Source organism: Abramis brama, assembly GCF_963993115.1.
Source record: "Abramis brama genome assembly, chromosome: 24".
NCBI classification, from domain to species: Eukaryota; Metazoa; Chordata; class Actinopteri; order Cypriniformes; family Leuciscidae; genus Abramis; species Abramis brama.
The window spans coordinates 23950417-23973505 of record NC_139986.1 but is presented as its reverse complement, the minus strand read 5'-3'; the positions used below and the strand labels follow the sequence as shown (position 1 = coordinate 23973505).

The window sequence follows — 23089 nt, the reverse complement described above, 5'->3', positions numbered from 1 at the left end:
AGATTTAAAATGAGGCATAAGCAGACTTGTGGCTTCAACATCATTGTGTTTGTAAGTTGCATCACAGCCAAATAATGTTTTTATACATTTAAAAAAAATATTCAAAATTAGTTTTTGTTTGTTTGTTTTTATGTCTGAGTTGATATATCTCCAAATTAATTTGAAGTCTTGAAGTCTTAAAGTCTTGACCTGTAAACTCTCAAGTGTTGGCTTTCTGAATATGTTGGTTATGTGTCTATTCAGAATGACTATGGGGGGTGTGCAGTAAGGTGTTAAAAGAAATAAAAGATCATTTAAATGATGGACGTTCAGAACACCAGATTAATACAAAGCATTACTGTGTATGTACTTTAAAAGTTCAATTTCAGTCAGACTGAAGCAGAAATGTCTTTTTAAAATGTGAAAACTTTTTAGTCTGACTGAAATTGTTCTGCATTTTCCCAAAACATCATTAGCCTGAGCAGATTGTAGAGACCATTGGTGCCAGTGGTTTCTGTGATCTACTTGTACGAAGCTTTTGGGAAACGCAGCCCTGGTTTTTAAGAAGTTGGATGAAAAAACCTAGATAATGTGACTGTAGCTAAGCTTCGCCCATATGAGTTAACCAAACTACAATTGGCCTTAGCATGGTGCGCACGCTCTGGAAGACAGAAATTATGTGTATTGTGTATTTAATTGCACAAATTGGATTCGTTCAAACATGTTTTAGTTTCAGCACTATTAAGAGATGTGTGTGTCAGTAGAGAGATTGGTTTCAAACCTTAAAAAGCACTGATATGACTTTATGAGAGTTGCAACCAAAAAGCTGTGCCAATTACGGAAAACAGAAATCCAATAAGCCCAGAGGCACTTGTATCAGGCGAGAGTGATTTAGTATTACCCCAAAACAGTGTTTGAGTGATTGTTATTAAAAATTATTTCAAACACCCAGATGGCTCCATTTAGTTTCCTAGATTTTCAGGAGGTTTCATTAAAATTGTGTTAGAACAGTTGTTCTGGCCAAAAAACAAAAGAGAAAGACAGAAAAATACACGCAAACATGGTTGTACCCAGAGAGAAGTATGCATGCAGATTATAATAAACATTCACTTTTAGTCAAATGAAATGCGACATGACAACAAAAGCTGTTGAGCAAACGTTTGCGGAGTCACACGGTGAATGAATCTCTTTGTTGATAATCGCACATGTGCATAGCATAATTTATCCTCAATTTGGTTGCCAGGACACTTCTTTTGTTGACGATCGAACACCTGCAGAGCCAACGGTGGCATTGCCGTGTCTTTGTACATCATCTTCTGAGTGCCAGACAATGGAACGCCTTTATGTTCGGAGGTCAAAGGGATTAAGTGGGAATATCCCACATTTGGCTTTGAATGGACTGAAGCATCATTCCACTCTTCAAGCTGCATTCTGTCATAAACTGAGCCGAGTGTCTTTTAAAACTTACAGCTGCTATTCATTGTTTATTTTCAATTAAAAGAGCAATTTAATGAGTTTACGAGGCAGGATGTGCATAGAGCAACTACCAAGTAATTAGTTAATTATCCACCGGTCACACCCACACGTCTCCAGCAAACATTATAAAACACGTAAAAACCATAACGCTTACAATAAATTATATATTGTGGGAAAGGCTGCTTAAATATCAGTGGAGAAAAAGTCTCGCTTCATTTCCATTAGGAATGTGAACACATCTGCTTGATAGGATTCCATTTTTCTGGGATCTGTCTGCAAAGGATTGCTCCCATGCTCACTAATATGCACATCAAAGATGCGTTCGCATCAGATATGTGCCAACAGAACATTGAGCAATGCATTGCTCAGCCCTGCCGTGGCATTTGTTACTAAATCAAGTCAAACAATCGTTGATATCAAATCTGCATCCAAAACTATGCCTTTTCCTTATCCAATGTAAATAATTTAGTATGTTTGCGGATGATCTCACACCAATTATGCACCAGAAAGTGTAAGGTCATGTAAAAAGGGATAGTGAAAATTGAAATGAAAATTCTGTCATTAATTGCTCACCCTCATGTCGTTCCAAACCCGTGAGACTTTCGTTCATCTTCGGAACACAAATAAAGCTCAAAAAGTTTATAAAGAGATCGTAAAGTTAATGCATATGAATTGAGCGGTTTAGTCCGAATTTTCCGAAGAGACTCGATCGCTTTACATGATGAGCAGATTGAATTCCTCAAGAACCAATGAGCTTCGTTCTCGCACGTCAAGCAGGTTCGGTTGAGCTTCTGTTTATGTTTACTGATCAATGTTTAAATGTGAATAAAGGCCTACATTAATTCTGTTCACCACATAAAGCGATCGAGTCTCTTCAGAAAATGAATGACAGAATTTTCATTTTTGGGTGAACTTTTAAACTCTACTTTTTTTGGTAAAGGTTGCAAACGGTTTGAAATTGATGGAAACACGTCTACAATGGAACTACAGGGGTCTTCTAAAGGCTGTAAATAATTTAATAATAATAAAAAATGATTACAAGGGATAGAATCTGCCACATCTCTCACTATTTGATTGGCAGAGCCATGAGAGAGCGGGTCACCTGTTTCCTTGAGCAAAGAATTGCATCTGTCAGAAAGAAAAAAGCAAAGCTGGAGAGACTGTCAGAACGAGAAGACAAAAAAATAGAGAGAAAGAATAGAGAGGCACTGGAGGGTCGATCGAGAGAGAGAGAGAGAGAATCCACTGGGGTGGAATAATCTCCACCAGGAGCAAAGTGAAGACCATCAAGCACATTTCACATGCAATTTAGTGTGACGCGTCTGATGAAAACTGTCATAACCAGAGCACTCTAATTTACAAGCTTAAGAGCACGACGTCTTTCAGTGGAATCTCAGGGCCAAAGCGTGGCGTTGGGCAGAGGCGTGCGTCAGAGTGAACGAGAGCGGTGTGAAGCGTTAGACATCTGGAGGGGCTGTCGGGCTGAGAAGGTCTCGAATGTAATACAAGGATTTTCTTGCAGAAGGTTCAAATTGTCTTGTCGCAATCGTTGGTGCAAGTTTAGGGAGGGACAAGTCAATTGCTGCACTGCACTGCAAGTATAACGCACTTCAGAAGAGTGTAAGACTGGCTTGTGATGTTTTTTTTTTAGTCTTTCAACTTTCTTGTAAGCTTTTTTATAAATCATTCATTCAGTGTGGCCTCATCTCACCAGCCCCATCCTCTTTTTTTTTTTGTAAGGTTATTTGTTTAGATTCCCTCAGGTAACACTTATTAAAGCAATACTGATGCAAGCTACAGTACACATCCCAGATCCTCTAAATCCTTCTTCATTTTGCATTATGACTTCTGTCCCAACGGGATATTGAACTGATTATAGAGTGGTGCAGGTATGAAGTCAGAATCCGGAATACTAATTCGCCACTGGTTCCTTTGATATTTTCCTAAGGGGTTTATCAGTTTATGAGTAAAATAAGGTCTATGGTAGGGCTGCACGATATTGAAGAAAAATGCGATATTTGATATGCGATACGATAATGCTTAAAATGTGTAAAATAAACTTCAATTATTGTTAAAATTGATTTAAAATTAAATAACCTACATACGTGTTTCACATTCTTTTCGTGACAAGAAAACATCCCTACAGCTTCTGAAAGTGAACAGCAGTGTTTTACTGTAGCATAAGAAGTGTTATTTTAACATCAGTGTAAACCACGGGGTTTATGGTTTCAGGTTATCCTACATTAGAGTTATTTAACAACAGAAACTGAATAATCAAATCTGTAAAAATAAAACTGCTTAGTTTTCACTGTATGAATTAAATATATACTGATTCCTATTAAAGCTACAAAAGTTATTCAGCCAAGAGCAGTGAGTGATTTTCTCTTTGTCTTTTGTTATGACCAGTTATTGCAAGCTGTTGCGATATGCATATCGCGATATATACATTTGCGATATTTAGATAATTTCGATATATTGTGCAGCCGTAGTCTATGGTAAACATAACTTGACGATACTTTGACGTTTTGTTCTACAAAGTAAATTGCACACACTCATACCGAAAACACGAATTTTACAAAAAACATAAATTATAAAACCCCATAGGGAAATCTCGAAGAAACCAACGGCGAATTAGTCTTCCGGGATCTGACGTCATACTTGCTCTATTGCAACCCAAATATATAGCTCAATAGTTTTGCACACAAAACAAAGACATAAAATTATAGAAAAATAATGCAATGTTAATACAATGGTAATATAAAGTTATAAACGCACACACACACACACACACACACACATATATATATATATATATATATATATATTTATTTATTTTTTCCACAAAATTGTTTGATAATATCAGTGATGAGAAGTATATTTTACTGCATAACATCAGTAAGCATGCAAATATACGGCTCAATAGTGTTAATTATATTAAATACCATAGTAGCATTATATTACCATGGCATTATTTTTCTATAATTTATATATGAATTATATGAAATGTTTTGTCTTTTTAGTTTTGTTTGTCTTTATGAATTATAGGAAAAAACAAGAGACTGCATGTCATAAATCATAATTTCACAAACCTTCACTCTGTGATGTAAAATTACTAACTTGTGGTTTAGATGGTGACATTATTCAGTCGGTAAAGACTTATGGACATGATGGTCTTTACATTAAGATCAAGGACAGACAAAATATGTTTGTTTGGAATAAATGTCTCAGTTTGAACTGTGGGAGAAACTTCAATATATTTATTCCTGGTACATTTTGGACGCTATTTCCCTTGAGCTTCTATTTCACGACACTAATAGGCCATTAACAGATAAGATAAATTTTATGAGTCAATTAAGGAAGTGTAAGTTAAATGACAATCGAAAGGGTCAAGTCATTGTAATTTCCCATGATGGTCCAATGGTGCAGGTTGAGTTGGCGGACATAATTGGCTTTGCTCATATTGCTCCAGGGAGATGCCTTCAGGCTTGTGTCTTTGCAGTCGTTTATTAACATTTAATACGTACGCTTTTTTCCTCCAGACAGACATAGGACCAAGCCCTCTCTCTTCACTGCAGCGAGTTTGGCGGCATCCATGTTTAATACAGATTAGTCGGCTCTGGAAACATCACCCTGCTGATCTCAAGGCCATGTGGTGGGGGAGGTGAAGGTGACGCCAGCCCCCGTTTGTCGCATCCGTGACACTTTTTACTGCTGGACCTGCTTTATTGTCCTCCACCAGTGAGCAAATAACCGGATCCAACAGGCCACCTATGTCTCAAAATAACAGTAAAATGTCAAATTATTTTTAATTTTGAATGGTATTTATAAATGTGCTGCTCTTAATAATGGTGTAGTCATGAAGAATCTTTACAGAGAACCCGTACCTTAATCCTGAGAGAGCAAAACGGGGCCAACAGTGAGGAGAAAACATTAAGAACTCCCTTAAGTGAGAAAAAAAGCAACTTGGTAAGCAAGATAAACAATAAAACAAACACAAACACCCCTACGGAGAAGAAGCCATCTGCCTGTGCTAGGCATGCATTTCTAAAAATGAATCATCAATCTGTTCTTTAACTATAGTAAACAATTGTATGACTCCAACTCTGTGTTGAAAGGCAGTAAGCTAGAAAATAAGAATCATCTTATGTGGCAATAAAGGAAATGAAGTTCATATTGCTTATAAATCAGCGCAGGAAAAACATCCGGCTACTCTATGCAGGCCACCGGCTGGGCTTTGGCCATGCAGAGAATTGCGTTTTAGAAATTTCATCTCTTCTCATACATGGTGATAAACTCAAACTACCATGAAACAATAAAAACCGCTGACCAAAGAGCCACTGTTTCACCCGCTGTGTTCTTTGGCAGCTCGGAGTCTTAGTGCTAAAACTCGGCCTTACGTAAGCATATGCTGAGATCATTGCATTTCTGAAATAATTGCTTCGAAATATTCCCAAGCGCCAAACTTCGTCTGAACACTCTGAACAATAGAGATTAGAAAGCATAAAGCCTGCTCTGATGAACTGAAATGGAAGCATGTGCTCTAGTTGCGCTGTCGGACGTCGTGTTAATTTCATTACAAAAAAGATTTGAAAATATTTGCAATTTCATCCAGTTACTCTTTGATTTAAAACAAAGAATCATAGGATTGGGCTGCAGCGCTGTAATAAAGCCAACAGAGCAAACACAATAACATATGATCTGTCAGCGAACACTATGTACACAGAAAGCACAAAAGAACACGTTTCCCTCTATCCTGATATTTACACATTTCCTATTTTACTGCAGCACACGAGCACCGCCGAAAGATGCCTGATTTCTTGAATGCTCTGAATCAGCTGATAAATAATGCATACACATTTTTATTGATTAATATTTCACTAGGTGGAGGTTGCTAAGAAATTCTTGAGCAGGCCAATAATGCCTTGCGTGATAAACAGTGGCTCTGGCCAGTGTATTTCCTGCCATTGACTCGTTAGCGTTACGTGACGTAGGCTACGTTAGCGATTGAATCTGACAGTATGATATTACAGCTCATAACAATTTGTGCATCTTACTGCCTCTAATGACACTTGTGGTTATTGGCAAAGTAAAGGTTAAGTTAATGAGCTGTGGACTGGACGGTCATCAGTGCTTCACATCTATGAGTTAATAAAATATCAAATCACTGGATGTGTTTGCACAGTCCAAGACTGTGCATGTATTTCTTGGCTTGGTCTTCTAAAAAATGCTTTTGGACCAATGCCATCAGAGTAAATGCTCAAGGGCAACTCAGGCTCCGGAAACTTCAGGAAAAAGTGAAGCAGCACCGCAATAACCTATCAGCCTTTAACCTCAGCTGTTCTCTGCAGTGTGTCTCCCATGTTCTACCTGGTCAGGCATGATAAGCTTAACAACTTTATCACATAGTGCCTGTATTATGCATGGGTTGTTCAGCCTCAACATGCCACTGTGTATAAAGATGTTGTGCTGGACCATTTCAAATGTTGCTAAATTTATTTTCAAAATCAAAATCAAACAAATAATTATACACCCCATCCATCCATCCATCACAAGCAATAATTTTAACTCTGTTAGTGCTACAGAACACTGTATTTTTCTCGCTCCATCTGGGCAATGGTTTTGACATCATATCGCCAATTAGCTAGGATCTAAACTTGTGGGAGGCGAGCCAAGGAAAAATAACACTGCAAAATGCAAATAATAAAACAAAATATGAATGAAAAATGAATGCAAATAATACAACTTATGATACAAAGAGGAAAAATGAAGCCACATTCACAAGTGTGTGTCCTATTGTTTTGACCACAATGTTAGCTCTATGGTGCTTTTACAAAAATGTACAAAACAGTTTTTCTATTCAGTTGGTCATGTTAATTTTGTATATTGCCTATGCAGTTAGTAACATCATAATACATGTCATGACTTTGTCTGTCTGTTCGTCTATCTATCTAAAGTGCTAGTATTTTTAAATGTATACATCCAATCTTTATCTATCTATCTATCTATAATCCTATCTATCTATCTATCTATCTATCTATCTATCTATCTATCTATAATCCTATCTATCTATCTGTCTATAATCCTATCTATCTATCTATCTATCTATCTATCTATCTATCTATCTATGTTAAAATCATTTTATCAGTTTTGCATCGATTTTAGCACAAAACAGTGTTTTCATTGTAGGCTACATGAGGGAATTGTCTTTGGCATCGGACTGCCAATTAGCTCGATCTTTTAAATGTTTCATTGCATCCCTTTTATAGTGATCTACCTATTTTTATCTGTTTTTATATAGAAAAGACGAGAAACACGGCAATGAAGAGTCTGTGGCTTAAAATATAAACACTGTCCCTTCATTTAGACGAGATAAATGCTACGGGAGGAATGTACTGATGCTGCACGGTGCCATTTGCATCAGATAAACATCTGTTTAAAAAAACAACAACAACAACACAGAACTAAAACTGCCTTTCATGACGTTATTAATGACATTACCAGCGATGTTATATCTCATGCGCGTGCACACACGCCTCACATTACTTGTGTTTAGCGCCACAAAACATAAAGACGAACAACAAAGACGGTGTTGAGAGGCTCTCCTTAGACGTTACGTTGAGTCTGACATCATGGGAACTCCGCAACCTTAAAAGAGACGGTAAAAAATACAACGGGAGAATCACAGTTCGGCTCTCAGTGTGGAATGATAAGGACTAACTAACTGCGTCTCCTGTCAGCTCCTCTTCCCGCCGCTCAAGGCAGCAGAGCAGTCACGTGACAGCAGCGAGGGCTCACAGGCTGAGAGAACGCGCTTCATTCGCCATACTGTGTTTTGTGCCATAACGCATTTTTATCGCAACATTTTACTCCCACTCGGTGAGTACGTTTCCAGGCCTTTTTGTAACCCTTTTTGTCTTTTCACTTGCTCTTTTTTTATTTTTTTCTCTCTCCTTTTGCTGGGGTTTGAGCGTTGAGATTTGAAAAAGTGTTGTTTTGAGGCGTTTTTCGATCCGTACCTCAAGTTTTTAGTATGCAGTGATTCCTATCGGGCTATTCAGTACTGAGTGACACTGGCCAAGTACGTGCTTGCAGTCGTGTGAAATCATGCAACTGGTTTTTAAATGGCCATGGCAGTTCTATTTTTACGTATGTGCGATGATATTTGTTTTTAACCCTTTTTCCTTTTTTGTTCTCTGCCATAGACTTTTGCTGTAGATATGCTTTGCTTGTATTTTGCGGTGTTGTTCATGAGAGTTTTGTGATTTTGATGTCACCGAGCGAAGCATTTGCTTTTATTTTGGTCTTTTCTTTACCCGAAAGTCATTTTCAGACCTGGTGACATTTTAATGGAAACTTTTCTTGCAGCTTACCTGTCACATTTGTTTATTTTTGCTGGTTTTTCTTTTCTTTTTTAATGCCTTATACTTTTGCAGATGATTTTAAGGTGAAGTGATTTTTGGATGTGCTCATTTTTTACGTATATGATGCAAATTAAGGTGTCTATGAAGGGAACAATTGTTTCTTTGGGGGAAATATCAATCAGTGCGTCTTTGCTTTCACCGAAGATGAACAGACTCTCCTTTGCAGGTATATAAGGACAAGAAATGCAACCTTACAGCACATGTTTGTTTGCAATAAAAGCAAGGCGATTCTGAAATGTTAATCTGTGAATGATGTATTCTTTGGCTGAGAGGTTTAATACAAGTCTGTAGTTGTGCTTGTGCATAACCATACTGCAAGTGAATGTGAAACTATATGTGGAACCTTGTGTGAATCATATCTTTATCGTTGTGTAGATGAATAGATTACAATAAGTGGATCAAATGGATTTCTCATTCACCCTATATGTGGATTTGATCATATTATATTTTAAAGATTCAGCCCATACATCATTTAAAACATAGGATTATAAATGGGCATATGCTAAGGTCCCACTAACTGCAGTTTAGATATAATCTTCAATTTCAGACTGTATGTTTGAATGCCAAATATTCTAACTGTGAGGGTTGGATGATTTCTGGTGAACACGTGTGTGTGTATATATATATATATATATATGTGTGTATATATATATGTATGTATATATATATATTGATGTGCGGACCAACAGAGCACATTTTAATGTTGGTAAATAGCAAAATTTAACCGACAACGTTGAATAAATGGGTTAAAAACACATGTAGATGTCTCACAACTGAAAAGAAAGAGTAATTAGGATGTTAAACTGTCTTTTAGGGTTTCTCAAAAGAGATTCTGCATGCTGTTTCTTTCAGCACCATGGACAGCGGATGGCTTCACAAATAGCATTTCAGCACTCTGCAAACAAGCACAACTTTTTCATGACATCTATTATGTACAGCAGGAAACCTTTTGCAACGCATCTAAAGCTTATTTTCAGATCTGTCTGCTTAAAGGGATAGTTCACCCAAAAAAAAAAAAAAAAAAAGAGTAGGCTATAAATCTTTTACTCACCCTCATGTCGTTCCAAACCTGTACGACTAACCCAACTGACTTCCGCATATGGACAAAAACAGTTCAAAATATCTTCTCTTTTGTTCCACATAATAAAGTAAGTCATACAGGTTTGGAACAACATGAGGGTGAGTAAATGTTTTTTTGGGTTGAACAATCCCTTCCACTTTTTCCTTTCTAAAAATGTATTTTACTGAAAAATCTGTAAGCATTCTGTTCACATGCTTTTCCCAAAAACAGTGATCAGTGACACAGAAAGGTGTGTATGTGTGTTTTTGTGGGGGTGGGCATGGCAATAACAGCTGTTGTGCTTTGTATTTTCATCTTGATCTTCAGCTATTCCAGTTAGCCTACAGAATATCTTTGAGTTTCTATCTTAATATCGGCCATTATAGTGATGGTGAAGGTGCGTGGCTGCATTGAGATGTACATGGCGTGTGTTGAAAGGTGCCTCTGCTGCGTTGATAAATGTCTCTTTCTCTGTCATGCCTCCAGCTGGGTGTTATGATAGCCGGCGTTACTTCCTGCGGTGTCGTCTCAGCCCTCCAGGCAATTTTCCCCTGTTATCTGGGCGTCGCACATGAGAGCTATAAATGAGGGTTGAGAAATATAATAGTTTATGTGTGGATTTGGCTTTGAGCTCATGAATAAAACATCCTTTCGCTAGTAAAGGACTGTTTACGCTGGACATGTATCCACCATCTGAGCAGAGTAGAGCTGGACTGTGTGTGTTGTATGGTGCTTTGTCGTTTTTGGTGCATGATTTGTTGGTTGATTTGTGACTTTTGATCTCCTTAAGATATCACATTGTTATTGATATCAGCTGTTTCCTTACAGAGACATTATAGCCGGCGGGATACTTTATACCCAGAGGAATTTGCAGGAATGTCTTGGTCTTATATTCTCACACTGCCAAAGCAACAGGACGTAAAGGATCAGAGTTAAAACCTCTTTGAACTGCAGTCTCTGATCCGTCACTTGGGGAAAAAACATTGCCTGTTAGTGACATAGGAAACGTTGGGATGGAAACCACAGAGGTTTGATCCTGCCGAGTTGTTTTCAGTTACTTTTGTACTGTGAGATTGATACCTGATTGATTATTTTAAAGGCATAGTTCACCCTAAAATGAAAAATGCCATCATTTACTCAAGTTGTTGTAGGACTTTCTTTCTTTTATGGAACACAGAAGATATTTTTAACAACGTTGGATTTTAAACAACATTGGACCCCACTGACATTCAGTGTATTAACAAAAGACCAAAAGAAAGATTTCTTCTTTTGTGTTTTACTGAAGAAAGAAAGTCACACTGGTTTGAAATTACATGAGGCTGACATTGCATTCGCAACACATTTTACTTCTGAGGCAAAACATTTTGATTAAAACAATTCATCAAACATTCCTTTGAAATATTGTGCACTGATTAATTGTGCGCAAAAACACTAGTAATGTATTAAGAAAGTACATTTTGATTTTATGTTGACTTTTAAAAGTAAAGTGCACAATTAAGATTTTGACATTGTCTTTTTTGTCTGTCACCTCATTTCACACTGACATTTTAACACTGAGATTTCTAAATGACATTCTAATGACTGAAAGACTTCATTGCTTTCCCAGACTCATATTCTAATCAACAAAATTGATGAAGGACGTAAATGCTTTTGTGTTCGCAATGAGCTTATTTCCTAACATGGTCATATCATAATAACAAGCAGAATGAGATAAAAGCCTCTCTCTCTGAAGGACTCTAACCTCTCATGTACCCCAGAGCAGATAAACAGCTCACCCTTGGCGATGAGCACTGGGCTTTTGTAATCTCAGAGGAATCGGTTTCCCTTTCCGAAGCTGTAAATTTGATAAATGGGAGGATTCTTCATTAAATAATCATATTCTGAACAATCAAACCAATTTCTGAAGAACAAGGGCAATCTAGCTGAGCTTTTAAGTGGCAATTATTTTAAAGCATTCACATTATAATACAGTCCTTAAGTGCAACCTCTTCAGTGTCATGTACTCCAACAACTTTTCTAATTAAATTGTTTTGTTAACCTTAGTGACATTCTGAGTTTCAGCCAATCATTCGAACGAGCTCAAATCAGAGATTATTGATGTCCAACATATGCATGTATTTGTCCTTTTCCAGAGGGAGTTCAAGTCAATATGAAATCAAAATTGATCGTATTTTCCTTATCAATACATGCGTATCTATCCAAAACAACTTTCATGCTGTTGTCACCGAGGACTTTTATTTGTAACCCCCTCCCTCCAAACACCAATAGAAACCACTTTTCACAATCCACTCAATTCCCAATAGATACAATAAAATCTTTCTAAACACATTTTTCTCGTTTCACTCATATACCATTCAAAAGTTTGGGGTCTGTCATTTTATTTTATTTTTAAAGAAATTAATACTTTTATTCAGCGTAGATGCATTAAATTGATCAAAAGTGACAGTTAAAATATTTTAGTAACAAAAAGAAATCAAATAAAAGCTGCTCTGTCTTCTCATCAAAGAATCCTCCAAAAAAAATAAATAAAAAAAAATCACTGTTTTACAAAAATATTAAGCATCACAACTGTTTTCAACATTGATATTAAAAAGAAATGTTTCTTGAGCACAAAATCAGCACATTTGAATGATTTCTGAAGGATCATGTGACACTGAAAACTGGAGGAATGATGCTGAAAATTCAGCTTTGCATCACAGTAAATAAATAACATTTTAAAAAAGCCTATATTAAAATGAAAGCAGTTATTTTAAATTGCAATAATATTTCACTTTTTTTAACTGTATTTATGATCAAATAAAATCTTACCAATCCCACACTTTTGAACATCAGTATATATGTGTCATCTTATAACCCTGACATTAAAATGGGTTGTGAATGTTGTTTGTATGTTGTATTTAGTAGAAAACTTTAGCTGATCTGTGCTTGTTCGATTCTTGTCCCAAGATACATGATGTGAGTCTTTTTAGTTGTTTTATTGAAACTGTACTCTGGTTAACTTATTAATGCAATCATTTATAATAGAACTTATCAGCTGTCTTTTTTCCTGAACTCTGAGCACAGCCTCCACGGCCTCCAATCTCATTCTACTAGAGAAAACTGTTATTTTACAGTGTGTTTAGGTTGACAGCAGGTTAATGGGCCGGACTGAGAGATGCGGCTCTATGGGGCATCAGTGTAATAAGTGTGTGGTCTGATCTGTGGTCTGATCCTGTCACTTACTCACCGCTGAAGACTCTGTCCCATCAGCCAATCAGTCCAGTATATAGTAAGAACATGCCTTCCTAGCGCTCACTTCAGACCCGTTTGGGCACAATCAGAGGAAATAATCCATTTGCCTTCCACAAACGTCTTAAGACTGAGTGTGCGTCCAAGTTTGTACTTAAAAATTGGACTTTGCTCTAATTGCCTGGTTTCAGTCCCATTCATTTCACGGTGACTTTCGAAAGACTAAGTAATATCAGTGAGATGGCACAGAAAATCCAACTGGCTCGTTTTAGTTTTTGCTTTTCAGACTTCATCTACTCTCAGAAAAATCAGTCCAGCTGGGAGTGTTTCTCACTTTGTTCCAACTGAGAAACTTTTTACTAGCATTCTTTCGCACAGGGCCTGGGGAATGAAATTTAATGAAATTAAATGAATGAAATTTAAAGGTGCTCTAAGTAACTCTCTATCTAGCTATTTGTCTGGTCAACTTGTTACAAAATAATATATTAAATATTAATAATATAAAATAATATAATGTGCTTTAAGTTGTTTTAAAAAGTATGTCATTATTTTCATGATTGGTTTTATTATCAGTTCAAACCGTTTCAGTGAATCACTGAATCAATGCAGAATTTTGATTCAAAATCCTTGTTTGATTACTTTTGCATCTATTTCATATTTACACTGGTCTTCATGTGACTGTGTATATATATATATATATATATATATATATATATATATATATATATATATGTATGTATATGTATAAGTGTGTGTATATTGTGTATTGTTTTATTGGTGTATATTAAAGAAATAATGAAATTGATATAATACTTATATTCATCTAGTGAGTAATGTTGTAGAAAATGCTTTGATTATTTTTAACTATACTCACATAAATGTTAAGATGCTTCATGCTTGTTTTAAACAGTTTTGTCTAAAGTGTTATACATTCTTTAGGTGTGAAGCCTTTTAAAGGGTTAGTTCACCCAAAAATGAAAATTCTGTCAGTAATTACTCACCCTCATGTTGTTCCAACCGCGTAAGACCTTCGTTCATCTTCGGAACACAAATTAAGATATTTTTGATGAAATCTGAGAGCTGGATCACTTCTCCATAGGCTGCTAGGTGACCGAAACTTGCTGGCCCAGAAAAGTTATTAAAGAGATCGTTAATATAGTCCAAGTGACTACAGTGGCTCAATCTTAAGTATATCAAGCGACGAGAATACTTTTTGTGCGCACAAACAAACAAAAATAACGACTTTATTCCACTATTCATTTCCTTCTCTCTGGGCCTCGTAGTGTTTTTGCGCAGCGCGTCTGTGTTACACGTCATCACGCATCACACACATGACCAGCGTCGGCCAATAGTGAGCCTACGTGGCGGTAACACAGACGCGCAGCGCAAAAACACTACGTGAACCAACTCGAGGCCCAGAGAGAAGGAAATGCATAGTGGAATAAAGTCGTTATTTTTGTTTGTTTTTGCGCACAAAAAGTATTCTCGTCGCTTGATATACTTAAGATTAAGCCACTGTAGTCACTTGGACTATATTAACGATCTCTTTAATAACGTTTCTGGGCCAGCAAGTTTCGGTCACCTAGCAGCCTATGGAGAAGTGATCCAGCTCTCAGATTTCAGCAAAAATATCTTAGTTTGTGTTCCGAAGATGAACGAAGGTCTTACGCGGTTGGAACAACATGAGGGTGAGTAATTACTGACAGAATTTTCATTTTTGGGTGAACTAACCCTTTAATGTGAAAATAAAATAAAATAATACTTAATGCACCTTTAAAGCAATGAGAATATTTTAAATTCCTGCAATAATTACTAAACATGCGTGCCCACATGTACAAGTGCAGTCTTGAGAATGCATGTTTAAATGTTGCATGCCTTTAAGCGTTAACGTTTATTCCTTACTGGGAAATATTTCTACCTCGTTGTCTGTGGCAGATTAAATCATGATTCACTTCATGGAATCAATTTCACAGCCTATTTCAGCAGCACCGTATCCCGCATCCAACTGATGTCATTTTACCCCACTATTTGTCTCGCTTGGGATGCACAAGCTTTCCCAATATATTTATCCCTCTCTGTTTATCAAATCATCCTGCATAAAATCTTCATTAATACACATGATTGAAATCCTAATATTATAGTGAGGCAAGGCTGTTTTTTCTTACTCCCGGTTCTTTGCACAACTTCTTTTTTTTGCACGTACACAATCACAATCATTTTATATGGATGTGTGTTATTTATTAAGGGCAGACCGGCACGTTTCAGAACTCTATCTCTGGGCTTGTCAACATCAGGGAGAGATGTGTTCTGTCAGCAACAAGAGCTGTCGACTTTAAGACAGCTCCTAAACTATTAGAGTTATACTGTGACAAAGCTGCTCTCGCACACTGTCATACCCTTGTTCTGATAAACAGTTGTCCTGTCACACTCTTGTATTGTTGCACTACTACACTTTTGCGCTCACATCAATGCTTGATCTAAACTAGTAGTCAACCAATATTCATGCCATATACAATATAGAGGAAAAGTTGTCAGATGGCTAATAAAAATATTTTTAAATATATATATTATATAAATTATATATAATTCAAAATTTTGAAGTTTTTAAAAGAAGTCTCTTATGCTCACCAAGACTGCAGTTATTTGATCAAAAATACGGTAAAAACTGCAATACTGTCACGGTTAGGTTCAGTTATGTTCATTCTTAGTTTCGTTTTCCTGATCTTTTAGTTTATTCATCACATGTATTGGTTGAGTTCCCTCCTGTCTTCCGTCTCCATGGTCACATGTCTTTATGAGTTGGTTTGGTTCAGCTGTGTTTGATTATCACCTTGTTATCTGCACTATTCTTATGTTCATTGTTCGGTCTCGTATATGCATGGTTGCGTTTGCCTTGTCTTTATTTAATAATACTTTGTTGAATATTATTAGACAATATTGGAACCTTTTGTCTTCGTACCTTCATCTGCAGAGCAGATGCCAAATATTGCGAAATATTACATTTTAAAAATATCTGTTTTCTATTTGAATACATTTTAAAATGTAATTTATTCCTGTGATGCAAAGCTGAATTTTCAGCGTCATTACTCCAGTCTTCATTGTCACATGATCCTTCGGAAATCATTCTAATATTCACTGCTCAAGAAATATTTCTAATTATTATCAATGTTAAAAAACAGTTGTGCTGCTTAATATTTTTGTGGAAAAAATTATTACTTTCTTTCAAAGAAACCAAAAATCATTCTGACCACAAACTTTTGATTGGTAGTGTGTGTCTTATATAGCTTGCTTTAATAAAACCCTGCAGTGCTGAAAACAGCTGAGTAACAGTCACACAAAATTGCAGCAATATCGTGGTTATACTTTTAGTCTTTTATACTTTTTAGTTATTGATTCCGCAGCGCCAGCTAGACTACCACCCTTTTTTTCCTGTGAGACATCTATCCTTACTCATCGCTGAGTCAGAGTGTGTTTGAGAGTTTTTTTTATTTAGAGGAAATGAAAGAAAAGCCTTTCTATAAAGGTGGGGGTTGTTGTTATGACTGTAAGAGAATGCTGTACATCACATATTCTGTATCTATCTTTGTTCCCTTCCCTTTTCCTTGACCTCCTCTGTTGCACTCGTGTTTTGTCTCTCTATTTCACGCGGTGTGTGTGTTATAACTGTAAAGGCTGTAATCATCCTCCCTCATTTATTACTAGAGCAGAGTTTGGCTCCTCCCACACGCTCCTCTGGCTCTTCAAGACATGTTAGCCAAGACAAGGGAAGAGAATCAATCATCTCCCCAAGCTATTCCTGTGGACAAACACATCCAGACCTGCCCACTGGAATACACTGAAGCTTATAACAATTGCTAGCTTGTAGCTGAGAATTTCTTCATTGCAAGATAGTGGTTTTTATTTAGATTCACCCCAGTGAAACGCTTGTTCAAATTCATTCACTGACTCTTCTTCATTCAGTAGCTCTGCTTGCATTTTACTGTATTTGCTTGCACTATAAGATGAGGGATAAAGATATTCGCTCACTTAAAAGATCCATTCAAAATAACAGGCTGTGATCATTGTTAGGCCTCGATGATTGCCGACTGTTAACATCAGAGGTGCTTATCGATATTGCCTCATCACACTCGTGGCCAAACATAATGAAACCCTGTGTTGGTCCAAACTGGTGAGCAGGTGGTTGTGGGGTACAGATGCTGGTAGAGTGGGTAATACTACATCCAAATGTCCGTGAGTGATGAATACACAAAAACTACTCCATCTGGTTCATGAGCAGCAGCTGGGTCGGGCCGAGATCAGCTGGACTTCACCTGGACCAACTGGAACCGTATGCTCAGACACGAGACATCAAATACTAACAGAGCAAACCTTACACAAACGTCACGTTTCACTATAAAATCCAAAGAAAGCAAAAAGACATTATATTTTGCATTGAAGCCTAGGACCCTTTCAGTTATCTTGTATTGTGATATTTTTTTCAAGATGATTAAGCACATTTCCTCTGCATGTTCTCATTAACATAATATATCTGGATATGTGTTTTACTTTTCTCTTTCTCTATTGTTTATTACAGATTTTTTTTTAAATTATTGTAATGCCATGATTTATTTTTTATTTAAAATCAGAACAAAATCAGAAAATCAGATTAAAATTACAGAGAGCACAAGGAATACCGTAAATGTTTAAATAATATTATGAATTTGAAGGGAAATGTGCTTTATTGACATGAAAAAAAGTCACCAATCCAAAAAATGTAATAGTGCATAATAGAAAAAAAGTTAGTTTCTTTAATTTTCTCTAAGCATAATGTAATGTAACCATGTTTATTATGCACTTTAAATTTGACATTTTAGGAAAATTTAAGCGAAAATATATACCATTTCTGCATTCGTGATTGCATACTCTCTTTGAGTAGGTAAAAGTACTTTCTATATAGTATGAATGTGTGTAGTAATCTGGACGTTCTAATGGCCATGTTGTCATTATCATGTGACCTATTTTGCCTACTATATAGTAGGGAAGTATGTGATTTCAGACAGCATATGTCTTTTCAGTGCAGTGATGAAATTATGGGAGCTGAACGAGACCATCTATAAATGTGGTCTGAATGCAATTTGCTTATAACTTTAATGTGCTGTGTGGCTGTAGCAAATGCACAATGTTGGAGTATCCAAAAGAAACACTTTATTCACAAAAACAAAGCAAACATGCAGGAGATCACGGGATAAATGAGAGAATAACACAACCACTTTATACGCAAACATAAACCAGACTAAACAAAGAACTGAGAGGAACTAAGAGCTTAAAATACACAGAGTGAGGTAATGAACTGAACAGAAACTGGTGCGTGATAAATCAGAAACCATGGAAACTAATAATGACCAGGAACACAGGGAAAACGAAACCAAAACGCAGTGAAAATAAACATAATCCTGACAATAACGTGAACGCAAGGTGGCTTGGTTTCCCTTTATTTTCATATTGTATTTTTTATTTTAATTCACAAATCTATTCGGTTGTTACCATCCGATCTAATGTTACACAAAGTCACAGGAAAATAAATTATTATATATTGCTTAACTATAATACTAAAACCCTAGATGGTTTGCCCCTTTGAACATTCTATTGACTATAAGTAACTTTGCAACTACATGTCATTAAATCTCATTAGAGTAGTAGTAGAGTATTAGTAGACTGGTAGGGTTAGGGTTAGAATAAGTTGACATATAGTTGCAAAGTTACTTAGTCAGTAGAATGTCTGTTGGGGAGCATCAAAATAAAGTGTTAGCAGATATTAAAGGATTAGTTCACTTCAGCATTAAAATGTCCTGATAATTTACTCACCCCCACGTCATCCAAGATGTTCATGTCGTTCTTTCTGCAGTCGAAAAGAAATTAAGGTTTTTGAGGAAAACGTTCCAGAATTTTTCTCCATATAGTGGACTTCAACGGGAACCAGCGGCTTGACCTTTCAAGTGCAAGTGCAGAATGAGTGCAAGACCAGCATTTGTGGTTAAAAAGTACATAAATATTTACAAAAATAAATAAAAAGACCAATCGTTTCGTTAGATAAGACACTTATTCCTTGGCTGGGATCGTATAGAGCCCATTGAAGCTGCATTGAAACTGCAGTTTGGACCTTCAAACCGTTATACCCCATTGAAGTCCACTATATACTAAAATCCTGGAATGTTTTCCTCAAAAACCTTAATTTCTTTTCGACTGAAGAAAGAAAGACATGAACATCTTGGATGACATGGGGGCGAGAAAATTATCAGGACATTTTAATTCTGAAGTGAACTAATCCTTTAAGCAGACAGTCTACTAATACTCTGAGAGTTAGTTGACATGTAGTTAATATTGTTAACAAATATTGTGTTACCCTATATATATATAAACTACATATCATTATTCAACATTTATTATTTTTAATGTCGATGTGTTTTGAGTTTTTAAAACAAATTAGGTTGATTTTGATTGTTTCGTTTTTGTAGGCAGGCAATTCGGCTTCAATAGTCAATAGCTGTATGTCAGTATCATGAGCCACCCACCTCTTGATAAACCTGAGGCCGGATAGTTGGCCTGCTTTGTTAGTCAATCTGTGTCATTCCATTTTATGAGTCATATCATGTTATTGTCAAGCTCAGTGTCATTAGACTGGATTTCTTCAGAAGAGAGCTCTCTCCACAGGTCACTGTAGTTTCTCCAGGGTTGCATCAACTCTGCTTAGACTCTATAAGAGACAGAGCCCAACACGCTATCGACAGACTTTCTCCCTTTCTGCTCCCTCTACTCTACCAGCCACAATGGGAACATCCAAGGCCGATCAGTTTCTGATGGAGCGTGACCTCAATTTCCTCTTCCTTTCACACGAGGAGAGACCAGGATTGAGGGATGAAAAATTGATTTGCATGTGTGTGGCTTTGAGGTGTTCAGAGAGTGAACGCGGTGCTCGTACAAGATTTCCCAGGGTTTGCTTGAGGATATGATGGTTTGAAGTGAAGCGAGAGGGTCCGCCTAATGTGGACGGAAACGTCTGACGAATGATGTGAGCTGATGAGACGTCTCACCTTTAAATCTGAACCCGCTGCTTTGCTGTTAAAATAGGTTCTAGGTCAAACCTAGACGTTAAACTATCCTGTCAGTATGAAAAAAAGCTTTACTAACCTAAGGTCGAGAGGAAAATTTGGTTTTGAAACCATAGGAAACAACTGAGGTGACTGTTTATGGAAACATAAAAAGCATATTTTTAAATCCAGCATATGTGAACCTTTGCCATGGTGACAGAATGTAATAACAAGGTTTATTCATTAATTGATCCAAGAAATAATGACTACTTTAATTGTATTGTTAGTTTACTCTTTTGCAAGTGTTTAACAGACATTTAGCACTTCATATGTGTAAAGCACTGAGATGAAAAATATACTTTTATTTTAGTCTCCAGCTATTTAGATTTTTATCCTGAGAAATGGACTTATAATTTCATAACTGTCTTAGCTCAACAATATCTCAAACTGTGCTAAAAATATATAGCAAAGTGTGTAATCAAATTATTTGAACTTTAAACATTTCTCAAAGATCTGAGATATGCAATCCACATTCATTTTATGTCTCTGCAGTCTGTATGTGAACACTTAACACATTTGTGTCTATTCTGTATTTCTCCTAAGGACTTTTAAGAGAACCATCTAAAATAAGTTGATGCAACGTGAATGTGAAAGTGCAACATCTGAGCATTAAATGTCCGCCTGGGAAGCTGAGAGCTGTTTTGAATTCATTATTACCTGAGTCAATAGAACAGCCTCAAATGATCTGCAGAATCTGCAATGGCAGCTTCATGCAGTGTTAAGGAACATGATTTTACACCATTCGATTAAAGTATCGCATTCAGAGACATGTAATACTAATGTCAAGATAGTCAAGGGCTGTTGAAAGTTTCTCTGTCAATCAGAAATGTTTTTGAATGTACATTCATGGCCAGAAGTTTGTGAGCACACACAGTTTGTTACAAAACATCTTTTCACAAAAACTCAGTAACTTGTGTATAACCTTTTTTTTCCACTTTATTAAAGAGAAATATTTCTACAGTACTTCATACTTCACTCAGTATGACTCATCTGCATGTTAAAGCAGTACAGGTTTTCTTACACTTGAAAAATTCTTACACTTGAAAAATAGTTAGGAGTGTGTGAGTGCGCACCACTCAGATATTCAGCTGAAAGTAAAAAATCCATTCATTTTCTCCTCTGAGAAATATATTTTGTCAATAATATATTCACAAAGGGATAGTTGTATGAATTTCTTTCTTCTGTTGAACACAAAAGATGATATTGGCCCCATTGACTTCCATTGTATTTTTTCCCCCATACTATGGAAGTAAATGGGCCTAAATGGCCTAGCAATTTTAACAGCTGCCGTTGACGAGCGGCAGTAACTTTTGTGGACTTTTTCTGAAAGTTATATTAAACTGTCTGAAAACAAAACAGGGTTCACTACCAGTCTAAAAATGTTCACCATGTTCCATTTCTAATGTATAATATAGATTAAAAACAGTTGCTGCCTACCAATTCAGATGCTGCATCCTTTGAAGGCCGCATTTGAAGGTTGATTGTGTCACCGTGGTGCGACGAAGGCCGTCCCAATTCGAAGGCTCCTCCAAATGCATCCTTCGTTTCCCGTGCAGTGTAGGATACAGCAGATGGATCCTTTGCGGTCTTGCCTACCCTAGAATTGATTGCGCGCCAGTGACGGCAGGCTTTTTTTTTTTTTTTTTGAAAAGTTGCCGAATTACACTTGTAAAAGTACATTTTGGGTTTCAAATTACTGAAATATCTAATGATACAAATATAAAAATAAAGAATAAACTTGACAGCGGTTTAAATGTTGATATATCTTACTAAGATGCGATTATATATAGTTTCTACTCTTTATTATAGACAGAATGGACTGTGGTGAACATATTAAACTCTGTTTTGTTTTCACACAGTTCACTCATTAGTCACTCATTAACAGTAGCTGTCAGTTGCTATGCGACTAGAACGGTCCTCCGTAGGCTAGCCCGTCCCGTTTAACAACGCTCAGTCCGACCTTCGAAGGATGCAGCCTCTGAATTGGGACGCAGCTTGTGGGTTGAAGACTTAGGCAATAGTTTATTCCTTCATAAAAGAACTTAAACCTTTTTCTTTTCCCTTGTATTTCTACATTTACTTGCTTCAAATCAAAGTTTGTAATGTTGTGATTCATCTTAGAGCTGGTTGGCTTGGTTCATGGCTTAGAACAGCTATTTCCAACTGGGTTTTACATTTTGCTTTATTTAAGTCGACATGAATTGAAAATTCACCCTATTTTATTTTCTAAATGCATGTTATAAACCTTACCGTGAACAATTCATCGATGTATGTTTATGTTTCGTCAATGTTTTTCATTTGAATTACTGGATCCTCTGGTGAAAACAACACTTCTCTTTGATGATGTATGCAGGACTTCTCCAATCAATCATTTCGGTTAAACCCCTATCCATGCAAGCTAGCATTGATCAGCCTCCACTTTCGAGTGCAACGTCCACATCGCTACTGTTGATTCATCGCTATTTTTAAAAAATAAATTGATTAATGATAATGACATCTTGTATAATATGAGATTAATCAATATCTGGTTTGATGTCAACTGAAGCCACAATGAAATGGAAGTAGTGACAGATCATTGTTTCTGCATATAGATTATTGAAAAAGAAAAATGTATATTACTGGTTGATTATTGGATTTTGAGATGAGGGCATTGCACTCAAAAGTGGAGTCAGTTGAACGTGAGCTTACAGGGATGGGGTTTATTTTGATTAAATACAATGGAAAAAATGAAATGTACACAAATTAATTGTTCATAATGAGATCTATAATATGCATTTAGAAAAGATAGGGTGAATTTT

General features: G+C 36.5%; 1 protein-coding gene across 2 annotated transcripts in view; it reads left to right on the top strand.

Annotated features, from left to right (window-relative positions):
• Positions 1-7769: 7769 nt before the first annotated feature.
• LOC311075851 (RALY RNA binding protein like) overlaps positions 7770-23089 on the top strand; it is a gene marked incomplete at its 5' end in the record, with an annotated part of 121692 nt that continues 106372 nt past the window's right edge. The window contains one exon of one of the 2 annotated variants that reach the window (XM_084103494.1): positions 7770-8331. Of the gene's footprint in view, positions 9043-23089 lie in introns of both variants that reach the window. The other variant, XM_084103493.1, reaches the window with a different exon arrangement.